Genomic DNA, 17806 nt, shown 5'->3' on the forward strand with positions numbered 1-17806 from the left:
TATAGTATAAATAATGAGTATGTGCGTTATTATTATAATAATAACAAAGTTGCATGAATCCGGCAAACATACGATCAAACATGGCGAGCTTTTAAATAAAATTAATAATGAGACCTTTCAAAATTAAAAACCCTCATTTTAAATAAGATTCAAAATTAATATCAAGCCCGAAAAGAGGAATTATAAAGTTGTTTATAATTTCCATGTCTTCCATCGACAATGGGTGCATGATGAACGCTACCCATGTTCGGGGCTCGGCTCATATTATTGGGAGAGCCCTGGGTGCTGGAAAGCTGTGACATCCATTGACATGGTGTTGTGAACTACGTGGAACTCCCATGATTTCGGCTCATATTATCGAGGGAACTCATGGCGACCATCCATTAAGGTTCAACATCGATGGGTAAAGCTTGACATCTAAAGATGAACGACGTCATATTATTGGGTCCTAATCAAACGTGAGAGAAAAGTTTACGTAGAGGGTTGCATGGAGATGCAATTGGAAACTACCTTTTAGGAATTGTGATTGGCTGATATTATTCGAGATCATAATTCGCTAATTGGACCTTGCGTACCTACTGAGGAAAGAAGTTTCCCGTTTTCACTAGAGGGTAGTGAAAGATGTCAAAACAGTGGGAGTAAAAATTTATGAAGTAAAAGTCCATACTTCATATCTTACTAAATATTTTAAAATAGTCATTAACATTTATCTATTTTACTTTATAATACTTTTTGATAATGTCTTCGATTCGCAATCTGCTATCTGTAATACTCAACAAACACATATTAACCGGACCTAATTACCTCAATTGGCTAAGAAATCTAAAAATCGTCTTGAATTCGGAAAGGATAGCGTATACACTTACTGAGTCGCCCCCTGTTTAGGTTCGACTGACTGCACTCCTGAGAAATTGCAGACTTACAAGGAATGGTGTGAACATGACTTGAAAGCCAAGTGTTGTATGCAGGCTTCTATGAAATATGAGAAGTCGGTTCTTTATGTGGGCTTTTCATCTGGTACGAAGACTAGTCCACCTGGGAAGGGAAAGAAGCGTTCTTTCCAACGTCCCAAGAAGAATATGGGGATATGCGGTTGAGACAGCGGCACTGTTGTTGAACAATATCCATTCAAATGCTGTTGATAAGACACCATATGAGATATGGATGGGTAAGCCTCGCAAATATTCTTATCTTAGAATATGGGGATGCCCTACTTATGTGAAGCAGGCAGTGGGAGATAAATTGGATAGTCGATCCATTTTATGTTACTTTGTTGGATATCCAAGGAATTCAGTTGTATATTATTTCTATCATCCCCAAGAAATAAAGGTGTTTGTTTCTAGGAATGCAACCTTTTTGGAAAGGGAATTTCTATTGGATAGAAAAGGGGAGATGATAGAACTCGAAGAGGTTCGAGAGACACCCACAATTGTAGAACCCACACCCGAAGAGCCAAGAGAGGAGATACAAGCTCCTAGAATATCCGAGAGAGTCTCGAGACCACCTATGAGGTATGGTCTGTTTCTTGAAGAGGGCCATGATGAGCCTAACCATGGATGTGATCCAAGGACCTTCAAGGAAGCATTATCTGATGCCGATTCATCCAAGTGGCTTGAAGCGATGGAATCTGAGATGAATTCCATGCATTCGAACCAAGTGTGGAATCTCGTGGATCCACCTGAGGGAATTGTTTCTATAGGGTGTAAATGGATTTACAAGACGAGACTTAGGCCGAATGTGAAGGTATTGACCTTCAAGGCACGATTGGTGGCAAAAGGATATACTCAAAGACAAGGAGTTGACTTTGAGGAAATCCTTTTCTCCAGTTGCAATGTTCAAGTCTATAAGGATATTGTTAGCCATTGCTGCATAGTATGACTATGAGATATGGCAGATGGATGTCAAGACAGTCTTTCTTAATGGGGATATTAAGGAAGAGATTTACATGTCTCAAACCTGTAAGGTTTACATCTATCGGAAGTGAGCATATGGTATGCAAACTTCAAAGATCTATTTATGGTCTAAAGCATGCATCTAGGAGTTGGAACCTTAGATTAGATAGTACAATCAAAGAGTTTGGTTTTACTAAGAATCCTGAGGAACCCTGTGTGTATAAGAAGGTCAGTGGGAGTGCTGTGACATTCCTGGTGCTTTATGTTGATGACATTTTACTCATTGGCAATGATGTAGGAATGTTGCAATCAACTAAAAAATGGTTAGCGAGTAAGTTATCGATACAGGACTTGGGTGAAGCATCTTTTGTATTGGGAATACAGATCTGTACAAATAGATCAAGAAGATTGCTTGGTCTCACCTAGTCCACATACATTGATACCATCGTGAAGCGGTTCTCGATGGATGAGTCCAAGAGAGGACATCCACCAATGTGTCATGGCGTGTCCCTATCCAAGTCAATGTCTGTAACGTCTCAGATTTGACTACTGTCCTCACTGTATCAAGACAGGTCTTTCAAGCGTGCTGCTTATGTCCTCACTCACACGCACCCTGGGAAACTTCCGAGGAGGTCACCCATCAAAAAATTGCCCCAAGTCAAGCACGCTTAACTTTGGAGTTCTTATGTGATGAGCTACCGAAAAGAAGATGCACCTTCGTGATATGAGTAGTACCAATCAAATCTTTTAAGCCCTCTTCAACTGTACAAAACATTACATTGAACAGTCTCGGAATCCCTTTCATTCCGGTGTGGGATCCGTTCAGTCATGTTCCCTCCACCTAGAAGCCTGCCAGGAGCCGCTCATTGTTCGTGCAACCTCATGGCACCGGCGATCACCCCCCGCCCTCTTCGGCCCCGGGCCTCACAATGTCTCCCAAGACTGATGCAGAGATAACGGCGATGACACGCATTCCGTAGGCATCTGCGATTGGTAGCATCATATATGGGATGATATCTACACGTCCTGACGTGGCTTTCGCACTACGTGTAGTGAGTAGATAGCAATCGAACCTTGGTCTTCCAAACTGGAAAGCTGTGAAAGACATCCTCAAGTATTTGAGAATGACCAATAAGTTGTTCTTGGTCTATGGGGGTGGAGAACTTAAATTATAAGGCTATACCGACTCTAGCTTTCCAAGCGATATCGAAGACTCGAAGTCAACCTCTGGGTTGGTATTCATGCTCAATGGTACTGCTGTCTCTTGGAAGAGTTCCAAGCAAGACAGTACTGCGGATTCCACTACTGAGGCCGAATACATTGCTGCATCAGATGCAGCAAAGGAGGATGTTTGGATAAGGAATTTCGTCCAAGAGTTGGACGTCATTCCTAATAAAGTTTCTCCTAGTCCCGGTGTTGTGTGACAACACGGGTGCTATTGCTCAAGCAAAGGAGCCAAGGTCTCATCAGAAGTCCAAACATGTATTGAGAAAGTACCACATTCTCTGAGAGATTGTGGAAAGAGGAGAAGTCTCGATTGAGAAAGTCGGCTCCGCAGATAATGCTGCTGATCCCCTAACTAAGCTTTTACCTGGACCATTATTCGAGAAGCATCGCTAATCGATGGGTTTGAAGCATATGGGTAGTTGGCTCTAGTGCAAGTGGGAGATTGTTGGAGTAGGTGCCCGTAGAGCCAAGTGTTGGTCGAGTGTTCACAATGAAACTCTATGTATAAACAATCTTTATTTTAATAATATTTAAAATTATTGTTTTGGCACATCTTTATTTGTATACCCATGCTAGTTGCATAGATAAAGTCCTTGAATATACAAATAGTAGAAATAATATGAGTTCTCATATGATGAATATCATGAAACTCATATTTGGAATACTGTATATTCTAAACAGCTCCTAGTCGATTCAGCCGCCGCTAAGAAGGATATAGGCCGCTCGAGTTTGAGACTAATATCTGCGATGTGAGTACCATGTTTCATTGGTAGGGGACATTGTGATGTCCGAACATGCAGATAGGTGCTCCTTGTAGAGTGCACTAAACAACCCTCCATATAGGACTTTCCAAGTGGTTCTCACTTATCGCGTGGAAACGTCCTTGTTTATGGTTGTACACCATTAGTCCTTATGACCCGGGACAACATTGAGACTCTATATGCTAGAATTGCACTTTGACTTGCTTACCGACTCTCATGGGGTCATCAGGTGGCAAGGTTGGGTGTTTTGTCGAAAAATATAGGAGTCGATGGATTGTAGTCGGGGATTCACCGCTTACCTTCGGGTATGGATATCCTATGTGATCTCATGTATATCTAGTATGAAATCTCTGATCAGAGTATGGTTGTAATTATGAAAGGGGTTTCATAGATTACACCATCGATGCAACTAGGACATGACACATAGTATCGATTCATTGACAACTGTAACACCTCTGACCGATTTCATAAAATAACAGCGGAATTTTTCTAAAATTTATTTGAAGGGAGGAAGGATTAAAAATTTTCTTGACATGAATATAATCCCAATATATTTACACAATCAAAAGTATATATGGTATCCACAAAGTGTTGAATCAAAATACAAAATATCATTTTGATCATGTCCAAAAATGCTAACAAAATATCCTTCTTCCTTCCATCTTCTATGCATATGACCTCGGCTCCAATCAAAGTCCTGGCCCGTCACTCTTATCTGCATCACATGAATAACTGGAATGAGTATAAAACTCAGCAAGTGAAACTCTTACATAACAATCTGTACGTATCATACTCCGTAAAACATGACTTTGAAATCATTAAATACAATCTAACTCTTAAACATGAATAATGTAGTAGAACATGAACATAACGATGTTATTTCTCTTTTCTCTGGTGGATTTATATTTCAATAGTATCTCTGTCTCTGTACCTATATCCCATCGATATAAATCGATTACTCTGTTGGGATATAAGCCTATGGACGTTGATCAACTAATTGCATGCAATCTCTGACTATCTCTTTATCAATCCAATAAATCAATTTGAACTCTCTCTTGGACATTAAAACAAACACTTTGCATATTCTATCCTTTGCATTCTCTTTTACATAATTGAGACATAAAAATGCCTCTCATATACAACTGTAGAACCCGTAAATTAGACTACGTATAAGCCATGCATAATTCCTAGTATTTAAATTAAAATAATTTTTAGTGCATGAGTATTTAAATTCTTTTCTCTAAATTTATTCAGTAGTTTAATTATTAGCTTTTCAGTTAATTAAGTGAGGCCGGATCGGAGTTGGAGTAAAGAGATAAATTTTAATATTAAGGAAACATTCTTAGAATTTATTTAAGATAAATAATAAGTTGATTAAATGTAAAAGAATGTTTAAGGAATTGTTTAAATAATTGAGATAAGTAGTAAATAAAGTTCCATAGTTAATTCCTTAATTCACTAAAATATTTAATGAGTAGATAAAATACTAAAGATTTAAAATACAATATTTTAGAAATAATTCCCTACCCTTATTTTTGGTTTAAAATTTCGGCCCTCTCCCTATTTAATTTAAAAATATTTGGCCACCCTTCACTTGATATTTTACTTATCCATTTTTGGGAGATAAATTCCTCACCTTTTAATTCCCTAATAATTATTTATTTAAACAATTTCCTACCCTTCCTTAATTGATAAAATCGATCACCCCTCTCCCTTCTTTCAAAAGATTTAAATTAGTTGACAACTCATTCTTTATTATCTCCTTAATCTTTTCTAGGTAGATATTCTCCCAACTTGTAAATCACCATCAAATAATTAATTAAGCACTATTTCTCCCTTGTACCTAGACACTATGATCGACCATATGCACCCTCTAGGATCCTCAAAAATCTTTTGATATTATTCTATTTTCCTTATCTCACCAACTCACTAGGATAGCAAGACTTATTCTTCCTTTTATCTTGCAAATTCCCATCTATCTTCTAGCCATTCCCTCCCTCCCCTCTTCACCGAAATCTGAGAGTGATTCATAGGAAAATTCAGTGTACAAACCGTGAGAAAATTTAGAGAAAACAAGAGGCAAAATCGAAGGAAAACTAGGTAGAAAAGTACACTCCGTCTCCTCCGCGCCGAATCGTCGTCGTTCGGTAGTTTTTCTTTTGAAACAAAAATATCCAGGCATGCATATACCATCCCTTGCTCTTCAATCAAGTTGTATTGACATTTTTATAAACCATTATGTGAGCATGAATCATGAAAACCAAATTATGACAGCAAGTTCATTGTAAAAAAACAAATTCTGCACAGTTTTCCTCCATTTCATGCTTCACGGGTTGCATTGTTTCGATGGTTTTAGGGTATGGTTCGATTCCAGGCTTCCAAGGCTGCTCCTAGGCATGTACTAGGACATGTTAGGAACACGTTTGTCCATTGGTTCGAGTCCCATGCAAGCCGAAATCCAGAGATGACAGCAACACCCCCTTAAGTGTCATATTGTGTTCGATTTTTTTGAGTTGCTGTCCAAAGAGGGGGTTTCTGATCTTGGCTGCCCTAGGGGCCTATAGCCATGGTTAGAACACCTCCCTATCATGTCTGAGACATGAACAAGTCGCCCTTTTGAGGCTTGGTCCATGGTGGAATCGGTTTTTAAATCAAAACACAAGAACAGCCCCCCCCCCCTTTCGACCCTTTTCATTTTACAGCAAGTGTGGTTTCGAGTTTGGTGGTGTGGTGTGAATCTTGTTTGGCCTCTGGCCCATAGCCACGGTCCATACAATACCTCTTGATGTCTAGATCATGCCATGGTCAATCAAATGGCTACTGGAACGACACGAGACAGCAAGCAAAGCAATACACCTCAAGCACGCAAGGGTGCTCTCGGGTGGGACTTCTCGGCTGGTTTCATGGTGTGGTTCAAATTGTGGCTGGCCTAGGGCCCTTAGCCATGGTTCTAATCATTCCTTAGGACATTGGTAAGAGGTTCTGATCGATGGTTCAAGCCCCAATGGCCGGTAGTCTCGAAAACGACGCAAGGAATCAAAGGCGCTGCTGCTGTATTTTTGACAGCAAGTGACGTCGCGGTCCAGAGGCGTGTTCCGATTTCTCGGTTGGCTTTTAGCCTATGGCCTTCGACTGAACAGTACCTCATCAAGTTAGGAAGGTCATGTTTTTGGCCGTTTGTGATTCAGATCATTTTACAGGTCGTACGAGAATTTACGGTGCAATGTGCCAAAATGACTCTCTAAAGAGCGTTTCACGTTTTTGGCCTCCATTCACTAAATTTCGAGTACTATAAATTTAGGAGCATTATTTCATCATTTTAGGCGTATTTTAATCATGACTATATGATGGTTCGGTGTTGGTTCGGGATGGTACGGAGTCATGATTAAATACAAAGTCGTTGGGCGTAATTGTCGCGTTTTCGGATTTAATTACATAGTTTCGTCAAATAAATCATTTGCATATTTTTCATGTTAGATTTAAGTCGCAGCGAGCCTGGGAACATCCAACCCAATTGGTAAAATTTACACAGGACATTTAATTACGTTATTTAATTATATTACGTGCAAAAATATAAAATATGTTTTTTTAAGATTTATGCGATATTGCTTGTGGCTACTTCACTACCAAGGTTTCGCCCGGTGGTCACTTACCGGTTCAGTTCAGTTCATCCAGGTGGTCACTTACCGGTCCCACCCGGTATACTGTGGCATTAGTCTGATCAGACGATTATTACTTCACCCGGTGGTCACTTACCGGTCAGTTCAGTTCAGTTCATTGCAGGGGCCACTTGCGTAGACCATAATCTCACCAGAAAATTATTACATGTTATTTCATTATAGGGCTCCAAGGAGAAAACATTTTCACTTATGAATTTTTAGTTCAGTTATGAATGTATTATAATTAATCTTGACACGATATTTATGATATAACTAAGGACATGATATTTTGCATGCGATTTTATTATTTATTTACTTATTATTTACGATATATACATGCTGAGTCTTTAGACTCACTAGACTTGATTGTTGTAGGTGCTGACGATGACGGGACCGAGGGCGGGGACCAGTGAGCTAGCTTGGGTCGGCAGTAGTGGGACCCGAGGACCTCATTTTTCAGCATTTATTATTTTATGATCAAACATTTATCTGTCGTTGGATTATTTTTAAACGGTTACGTTGCAAACATTAAATTCGTTCGCTGCCATTTTGAATATTAACTTTATTTATCAGTTTAACTTATGAATAAGACATTTTAATTATTTAAAAAGAAATTTTTAATTTTTCCGCAAATTTTAAAACACGAAAGTAGAGGCCTTTTACAGCAACAAAGTATATTCTATACATAACATGAATCAAATGGAAGGGAATAGCATGTTAAAACCATTGAAATACAATACATATACTTCATGTGAGCACAAGGAATGAATTCCATTTACAACCAATGGAGACCTTGATTCTAATCTCTTGGTACAAAACCTACAACAATAAAGCATGAATTGAATCATCAACAACTTAATAATCACATACTCATACCAAAAAATCCATAAAACCAACACAACTAAACATCATAATTTCTCCAACACCATAATTCAAAGAATAACTAAACCACAAGCTTACCTTAGCTCCTTGAACCCAAAATGATCTTGTTCTCACTTCAAATACCCAACAAAAAGCTTGAATCAAAGGAACAAATGAAAGAAATTGAGAACCCTAGGTTTCCTTGAGCTGAAGAACCGAGAAGGAAAGGGTGGAATGAGGGAAAAATGAACCAACTCTTCTATTATATCACTTAAAACACCAAAACACGAATTCACTATTCATCGACCGCGGGTGCACTACTCTTCTTACCGCGGGTGCGCTAGGCTTACTGAACAACTTCCGAAAATCCAAAAGCGACGACCGCGGGTGCGGTGGCTGCTCTGCTCAAACACTGTGGGTGCACTGCAAAATAGACCGCGGGTGCACTCTCCTCTGTAGCCAACAATATACTCTTTGCAACTAAAATCGAATCGCAACGTCGCTTCTCCTCATAATTCAGGCAACACTCTCAACATGAAAGTTGCACCTCTATGTCTTATCTAACTACTCCAATTGGCCTCATACCAATTGGCTCAAGATACAAATTATCACGAATTAAATCGTAACGACGCTACACTATGACTACACACCATCTATATACCGCAATACTATAAATCATAAATCCAAATTCTTAACATCTAACTATACTTAAACTTAACCAAATAGTCCATAAGCATAAGAAATCTTAAGCCGTACCGTTCACCAAGCTTGGATATTACAATAACTCTCGATATACCAATGGTTGTCGAATCGGTCAGGATATATGAGTTGAAGGGACCGTACTGTACGCTAACCATAATTGAATGTTTCTTGCAGGAACTATCATTTGATACCTAGAGAATCATGTAAGCGATGCTGCTAGGCGTTTAACAAGATTGGTTGGGTACTATCAGACTTGAGTTACTGACGTTCTTATTATCACTGAGTTGATAAGTAAGAATGGAGCAATTGAGGTATGCTCGTATAAGGACATGTTTAGTCTGAATCACATGGAGATGTGAACTCATGGCTAGTTGTATCAATGAACCATTGAGGGTCACACAAGTGCTAACTTTTTAGATCCCGTTGAGAAGTAAAATAGTTCAATGTGTTGAACGGCTTATAAAGGAGTTTATAAGCGTAAATAAAATAGAAGTATGACATCTATAAGGAGAATGTAACTTTTAGTTTGAGGAAGTGTTCCTAAATTAAAAGTTGGCCAAAAAATAATGTATTTGAAAATTGTGATTTTCATAAACATTATTATGGACTAAATTAAATTAATTCAAGTGTTGAATTAATTAAACACTAGTGGGCCTAGTAGAGTCCAAATTATTAAATTAATTCAAGTGTTGAATTAATTAAATAACATTGGGCCTTGTAGAGCCCAATTAGAAATAATTATTCAACTAGTGGGCTTGAGTAAAATCAAGTGAGGTTTAATTGGTCTCAAATTTGTTTGAGACAATTAAATTAAAGTCCATGGGCCTTGTAATTGTTACAAGCCCAAATAGAATTGCATGTATGGGAGATGAAAGGTTGGGAGACAACTTTTTCAATGTCAAAGACATGGAATGCATTTGGGACACCACAACTTTTTTGCTAAACCAAGAAAAGTTTCCCCTTCTCTCTTTGGACATGCTATGGCCGAAATTTCTTCATCATTCTCCTCCAAGAAATTTTCAATTTTTGGTTGAGAAAATCCTACACTTCTCAATGAAAAATACCCTAATTTTTCTAGTGCAAAATTAGGGTGCTTCTACCTTGTTAGTGGTGGACCTAATTTGAAGAAAGGAGTCCAAAAGAAAGGTGAAGCTTGTAGATTGTCATCCATTCAAGAGCTAAGGTGTTTACACCTTAGTTGGAGCCAAAAGATAGGTAATTTTCTAAAACACCCTATGTATGACATTTTGTGTTTATTGTTATTTGCTACACATATTGTGAGGTGCTCAGTTTTGTTTTCTTGTTGAAAAACATTTTTACAAAACTTCCGTTAAGCAACCGGGCACCGTAACCGATCCTCTTTCACAAAAAGGGGGAGATTGTTTGAACATTTCATGTTCGTAATCTTGATTTTGATGTTAACAAAACTTGTTATTGTATTTCTAACATATTTACTCATGTGTGAAGTTGCAAACACAAGAAGCAAACTGAAAATGAATTTAGCCAAACTGAATTTCTGACGTGCTTTGGTTTTGTGATGATATCTCTCAACTGGATTATCCAATTGACAAACCGCTAACTTGACTGATCAGAAAACTCAATTTGGAACAAGTTATATTTCACGTCAGTTGGGAAAAATCGGATTTTATCATGGTCTTACTGATCGCTGAATTACCGAACTGATCACACGAAAACAGCAATCATTTGGGTTTGAGCAGTTGAGGTATTTTGGTCATATCGCTCAGCGCAATTATCGAAATGAAGCGACTCAGTATGCGTTGGAAAGACAAGACAAAGATCTACAAATCATATTCAGAAATCAAAGTCTGCATCGAAGTTTAAGATGCTGATAAATGACGATGAAGCTACTGGTTCTACCCAAACTGAAATCAGTTAGGCTGATTTCAGCACACCGGCTGAAACTGAACCGAACTGAACCAGCTGCTGACGAGCTGAACAAAAATGAACCAGCAGTTGACTAACTGAACCGAACTGAACAAGCTGCTGACCAGTTGAACTGAACGACCAGTTGAGTTGACAAAAGTTGACAAAAGTTGACCAGTCTTGAAATCAAGGTGAATTCGATCGTTGCAATTCCAGAAAAAGTACAGAAACTTTTCAAATGGTCATATTCTTGTGTCTAACATATATATCATTTTTGGAGCATATAAATACAACATATTGAAGATCAAACAAGAGTTTTTGGAAGTGGATTCAAAGCATGGGCAGTTAGCATGAAGATATCAGCTAGTTGAGAGCACAAGTCCTTGTATGAGGATATATTTGAGATGTACACTGTAAAGGATAAATTTCTCACAGAGAATCACTCACACATATACAAGAAATTTGAACTTCAAATATTAGTTGAGTGAGTCTTTACACAAAGACGTAAAACAATGTGTTTGTAGTCTTTGTATATGAGACATTAAACAATATGCTGATTGTGAGGTGCTGCCTACAATCTTGAGAGCTAGGAGTTCAGTTTAGGCAGTGGGTAAGTTCTAGCTGAGTGGGTTTGTACGAAGAGTTGTATAAATAAAAGTCTTCTAGTGAATCCTTCCCAATGAGAAGAAGGGATGACGTAGGAGCATTTGAAGTCTCCGAACATTCATTTCCATTGTTCTAAGGATGCATTGTTAAAGTATTTTATGTGTTCTTCAAATACAAAATTATTGCATACCAAGTGTTTGATAAAATGCTTCAACCAAAATATTTTTACTCATTCAACTTGCATATATTTTAAATGCTTTACATTAATAGGTTTCTATGAAGAATTATTTCGAGTGTTTTCCGCTTGGTTTGAATACCAAACTCGATTTAATTCATCGATGTTCAATATTTCAAGAACCAAGCTATTGTAAGTGGATTACCCCCTAATCGATCATAACAAAAAGTAACGTGCAATAAGTTTGGACATCCATTTCTAGTATGAGAAATTGTGAGTAAAGTCAAAATTCAAGGTCATAATAGAATATAAATAAATTTTTTGATTATCGAGGATAAGCGAATTTCGGGGACGAAATTCAATTTAAGTGGGATAGATTGTAACGTCCCGAAAATTTGAAGATTCACGTAAACCACACGCATGCAAGTTACCAATTTCTAATGGATTTTAATTGAATTATTTTAATGCATTAAATGCATGTTTATTTCATGAATTTGTGTTTTAATTCATGGTTTACTCAAAATTTCATGCATTAGGATTTTAAGTTCCATTTCGCACTCGAACGAGGAACGAAGACCAGAGATATTCAGGAAAATATTTTTATTGAATAATTATTTTAAATTATTTAATATGAGGTGTTTTTAAGCATGATTTTTGAAAATGGGCCTTGGTTGTGTATTTTTACCCGCCGGGTTATATTTTTAGTTGGTACGCAAATTTTAGCGATTCATATGACTTTTTTTAGGGCTCGGGCAATATTTTCAAAAACGTACCTAATAGAAATATTTTTCGGGAGTGTTATTGGGCTTGATGGTTTTTTTAAATGCTTAATGGGCTAAAAACCCTTTAAAACCATTTAATTTTTAATTAGGACACATTAGTGCTTAATTATAATTTTTAATAACCCTCATTAGCAACCCTAAACACCCCTTAACCTTCAGCAGCCGCCCACCCCATTTCTAGCAGCCTCTCCTTCGACTTTTACAGCAGAAAATCAGCAGCCCATCGGTTTTCCTCCATAGCTTTCAAGCAAGCTCCCTCCCCGCTCCTCTGGTGCTTGTACGACGCGCGTATCTTCGAGTTTTCAAGCATATAATCTTTAAGGCACGCCATGTATCTCTTTTCTAATCATTTACACCATGATTATATGTTGTTGTTTACATTTTTGCATGAATTTCGTTGATCCCTCTTTTAGCATCGTTCTTGTAAAGGTTTTTACACGTAAATGCATTTATCTTGTGTGAAATTAACATTTTCTTGATTTCTTGTGCAAGGGGCTGCCGATTTGAGGTGTTAGGGGGCTGTATACACTGGGCGTTAAGGTGTCAAGGGCATAGAGTCACGAGTTTGTCACGCTTAAACGAGGGAGATATGATTTTTATCGTAAAACTGCACAAGCTGTGAAATTTCTGTGTCACAAAACTCGTCACCCTCTGTTATTTCGAATTCTGCGACTTAAAGGTTAGTTTTCTTGCAATGTTTTGAACAAATGATTTGTAGCACTTTGTGTTATCTTCGATTAGATAAAAAAATTCGTAATTTTCTGATATGGAACGAGGGAGATATGATTTTTATCGTAAAATCACTCAAGATGTGAAAATTTGTGTGCATAAGCTGGAGATTCCCAGCAAACTTTAAGCTTGTTTCATGGGTCATAAGTGTTTTGGAACGAGTGTTTTATAGGCTGGTCATGTAGGTTTAAATCATAATTTAAGTTGTGAAACATTTGGTTAAGTTTCTGGTTAATTCGGGGTAAAACTAGACCCCGGTCCAAGTTTTAAAACGAATCGCTTAAGTTTCGAAACGGGCTCGAGTTTACATCTAAGGAATGCTTATAAAACCGGGGTGAGTTTTTAGTCCCTGGCAACGACCTGAATACAAAATTTAGCATGTTTTAAATTTTTATACAAACATGTATATGACTTTTTATTAAATTATGAAAAATACGTTGCATGCTTGGTTTGAAATAAAATTACGTATATGCATGATTTTTATAAGTGGTGAATATAATGACAGTTTTTGAAGGATTAGAGTTGATTGTGACTAATACGATGATATGATTGGAGATATCGTGAGGAAAAAGACCCCAGAGGGAGCCTGTTTACGGGAGAAGGCCCCAGAGAGAACCCGACGATCGTATTTCCATTGACATAATATGATAATATGTTAGGCAAAGGCTCAGTTGACGGGTGAGAGTTTGTCGGATCGGTTGACTACTGAAATAAGTGTTTAGAAGGAGGGGGTTGAATTAAACACTTTCGATTATGTAGCTTTTTGAAAAATATAGTGTCAGTTTTGTAAGAAACTGAAACTGGAGATCTTGTCAGTCAATGACTGTAAGGCTTGAGATTCATTAGTCTTCATTGAATGTGATATTCGAAGATATGAGAATGCATGACAGGTAATGAGAGGCATTAAATGAGATTATGAAGGGTTGCATAAAGTCTAGACCGCACCCGCGCTACGAACAAGACCGCGCCCGCGGTTGATGGACAGAAAGTTGGCTATTTTTACAGTAGGGTCACCGCACCCGCGGTCCAAGAAAGAGTGCACCCGCGGTTGATGGACAGAGAGTTGGAGATTATTTACAGAAATGACACCGCACCCGCGGTGCAGAACTGACCGCACCCGCGGTCGACGTTTATGCAAAATTTGGATGGACTGCCGAAGCTTGAGCGCAGCCGCGGTTCATTAACTACCGCACCCGCGGTCATGCGTGTTACTTGAAAAATATGACACTTGCCCTTGAACATGCAATATAATGTGGTGTCTTTCATTCCTCATGTCTGAACAACAAAGAATCGAGAGGAATTTCTATTTTAAGTTCAAGGTTCTTTTCATCCTATAATTGAGCTTGTGCAAGATATATTCATCCAAACTTTAATCCAAGCATAGAATCTTGCTCCTCTCTTTAAGGGCTACAAAAGGATGTAAGTTTGGTTAAGTTTTAACATGTTTTGAATTATACATGTTGGAGAAATACTGATATGCTTGTGATTATATGTTCTTTGGATTATAGATGTTATAGACATCGTAGAAACGTAAACGAATTGAGAAAATGATGGCACATGATATTGTTACGATTTTCAGTACAGATATGTGTATGAGATTGTGCATATTCTGAAACTATGATGGAGATGGGTTGAGGATTATGTGGATTATTATTGAGTAATGATAATTGAGTTGATTTGTATCAAGAACTACACTATTATGCCGTCGAGATTATATTGTGATTGAATAATGAGTTGTATCAGACTTGCTTTGAATTGTATCTTGATAGAGTACATCTATACATTGCCATTTCAGATTGAAGTGACAGACTTTATAATCGACTTCGAGATCTCGATTGATTCCAACGACAAGAAGGTATAACTCATGTGACTTTGGGGAGATACAACTCAAATGAGATTCAATTTGAGTTTTCCAACAAAATCACATACTAGAATAGTTGTTTATCTTTCGATATGATTATTATTTGTTTATAGATTTATATTCAAATCTTTTGATACGATTATGCATTTATAGATTTATATTCATGCATCTAAGATAGGAGAGTCATTGGCAGATTTGCCAAACTTCTAGACGTTCGGTGTATCGATGCATAGGAGCAGACTTCCTCCGATTGTAGACATTCGATACAGACCTGACCGAAGTCTAGGAATAAGACGTACCGTCACCCCGATTGGGAGGGTAGGTGACAGACAGCGATGTCTTATTCATACCGGGATCCCTAGAGTTAGAGTTGAGTCGAGTCAAGACATGATTTGATTTGAATTGCGTGTTTATATAGATTGGTTTCATAGACTCTGGAACCCATTGTTATTGCTTTCATTCATGATTTATGATTATGTATCAGCATGCATACATGTTTTATACTTGGATTTGTTCTCACCGGAGTTTCCGGCTGTTGTTATGTCTGTATGTGTGCATAACAACAGGTGGGGCAGGATCAGGGTCGCGACAGAGATGAGAGATGGACATAGCGTGGTGATCACGGGCGTAGCAGATGAACTAGTAGTTGTACTTTTGACATGTACTGTACTTAAATACTGGTTTGTAGAATATGGATAAAACAAGACATGTAATTATGTTTATTGAAATAAAATGAAGAACTATCTTGTGCTTGGTTATATACATTTGAATTAGTGTTAAAAAGAAAAAAAAAATTTTGACCCACATTTTTGAATAAAGATCCGATTAATCCCGAAAAGAATTGAGTTAGAGCCCGAGTCCCCACAACAGGTGGTATCAGAGCAGTAGGTTCTGTGGACTGAGATAGAATAGAATGAGCGGGGTACATCGAGTCTTCTTCCTTGCTTTTGTTGTGCTAGCATGATTTATTGCTTTCCTTATTATATGTTGTATTGTATCTGAGTTGATTTACAGCATATAATTGCCAAGACTGAATCAGAACCGATTCTGGATTAGAGGTATTTGATCAGAGGAGGGCTGAGACAGATTGTATAGATTGTATCCTAATCTGTTTGATAATCAGATATGCCGCCTAGAAGAATACCACAACCAGCTGCAGGGCAAGTGCCAGAACAGGGTAGTACGTCAGGTACTCAGATGGATGTTACTGCGACACCTATGGAGACCTTGTTGAAGAGATTTCAATCATTCCATCCTCCGACTTTAAAGGGCACAGAAAATGCAGTGGATTGTGAGAGCTGGCTAGACAATATAGAGATGTTGTTTGAATCTTTGGCTTATACAGACGAACGGAGAGTGAAGTTGAATGGGCATCAATTACACGAAGTGGCAAAAAGTTGGTGGCTTACAACGAAACGAGCCCTGGAGCATAGAGGTATCGATATTACTTGGAAAGTATTTAAAGATGAGTTTTATCAACGGTTCTTTCCAGTGTCGTATCGAAAAGACAAAGGGGCCGAATTTGCCAACTTGAGACAAGGGGCAGTGGAACATAGAAGAGTATGTTGCCAAGTTTTCTTCTTTGCTCCGATTTGCGCCACACGTGGCAGGGAATGATGAGGCAGTTGCAGATCAATTCATAAATGGTTTGAATCCGGACATCTTTACCCTAGTGAACACGGGGCGACCCAACACTTTTTCTGAGGCTCTGAATCGAGCAAAGGGAGCAGAGGCTGGCTTGATTAGACAGCGAGGAGCTTCCTATAGTGTTCAGGGTCAGAGACCGCCACAGCCCGCCGCCCAGTTTCCACCACCTCCTCCTCGATTTGATAGTGGAAGCAGTAGTAGTGGCAAGAAGGATTTTCTGAAAGTAAAGGGCAAACAGTTTAAGAAATCAGGGAGCAGTTCGTCGAGCTCCAGTGGATCCCGACAGAGAGGTCAGGGTCAGAGTTCAGAGTATAGTGGTGTTTATTGCAGTTCGTGTGGAGGCAGGCATGCCACTGAGCAGTGTCAGAGAGTCATGGGACGCTGCAACATTTGTAGACAGCAGGGGCACTTCGCCAGAGTTTGTCCCCAGTGAGGTGCCCAGAGATTTCAGAGTGCAGGGTCATCTACATTAGTGACTCAGCCTGAGAGGCAAGCTTCGTCTGTCCATTCATTCCAGCCCACGCCTACACAGTCCCAGCCTAGAGCCAGAGGTGGCCAGACAGTGAGCCAACCTCCCAGACAACAGGCTCAAGTGTTTGCATTGACGGAAGAGCAAGCCCAAGATGCACCGGACGATGTGATTGCAGGTAACTATTTCCTTTGCGGTTATCCTGCATATGTGTTGATAGACACAGGTGCATCCCATACATTCATATCTGAGCGTTTTGTATTATTGCATTCATTGCTTGTCGAGTCATTGTCTACTGTAGTATCTATTTCTTCTCCGTTGGGAAGTGGTCTGATATCTGTGACTTCAGTTAGACATTGCATACTACAGTTTGAGGGACATGAGATTGATTTAGACTGTGTAGTACTTGGCTTATCTGATTTTGATTGTATTGTTGTGATTGACATGTTAACCAAGTACAGAGCCTACTGTAGATTGTTTCCAGAAGATTGTCAGGTTCAGACCAGAGATGGCTGACGAATGGAAATTCTACGGTAAGGGTTCCAGATCTC

Source organism: Primulina tabacum, chromosome 7, assembly GCF_025594145.1.
Source record: "Primulina tabacum isolate GXHZ01 chromosome 7, ASM2559414v2, whole genome shotgun sequence".
Classification (NCBI taxonomy): domain Eukaryota; kingdom Viridiplantae; phylum Streptophyta; class Magnoliopsida; order Lamiales; family Gesneriaceae; genus Primulina; species Primulina tabacum.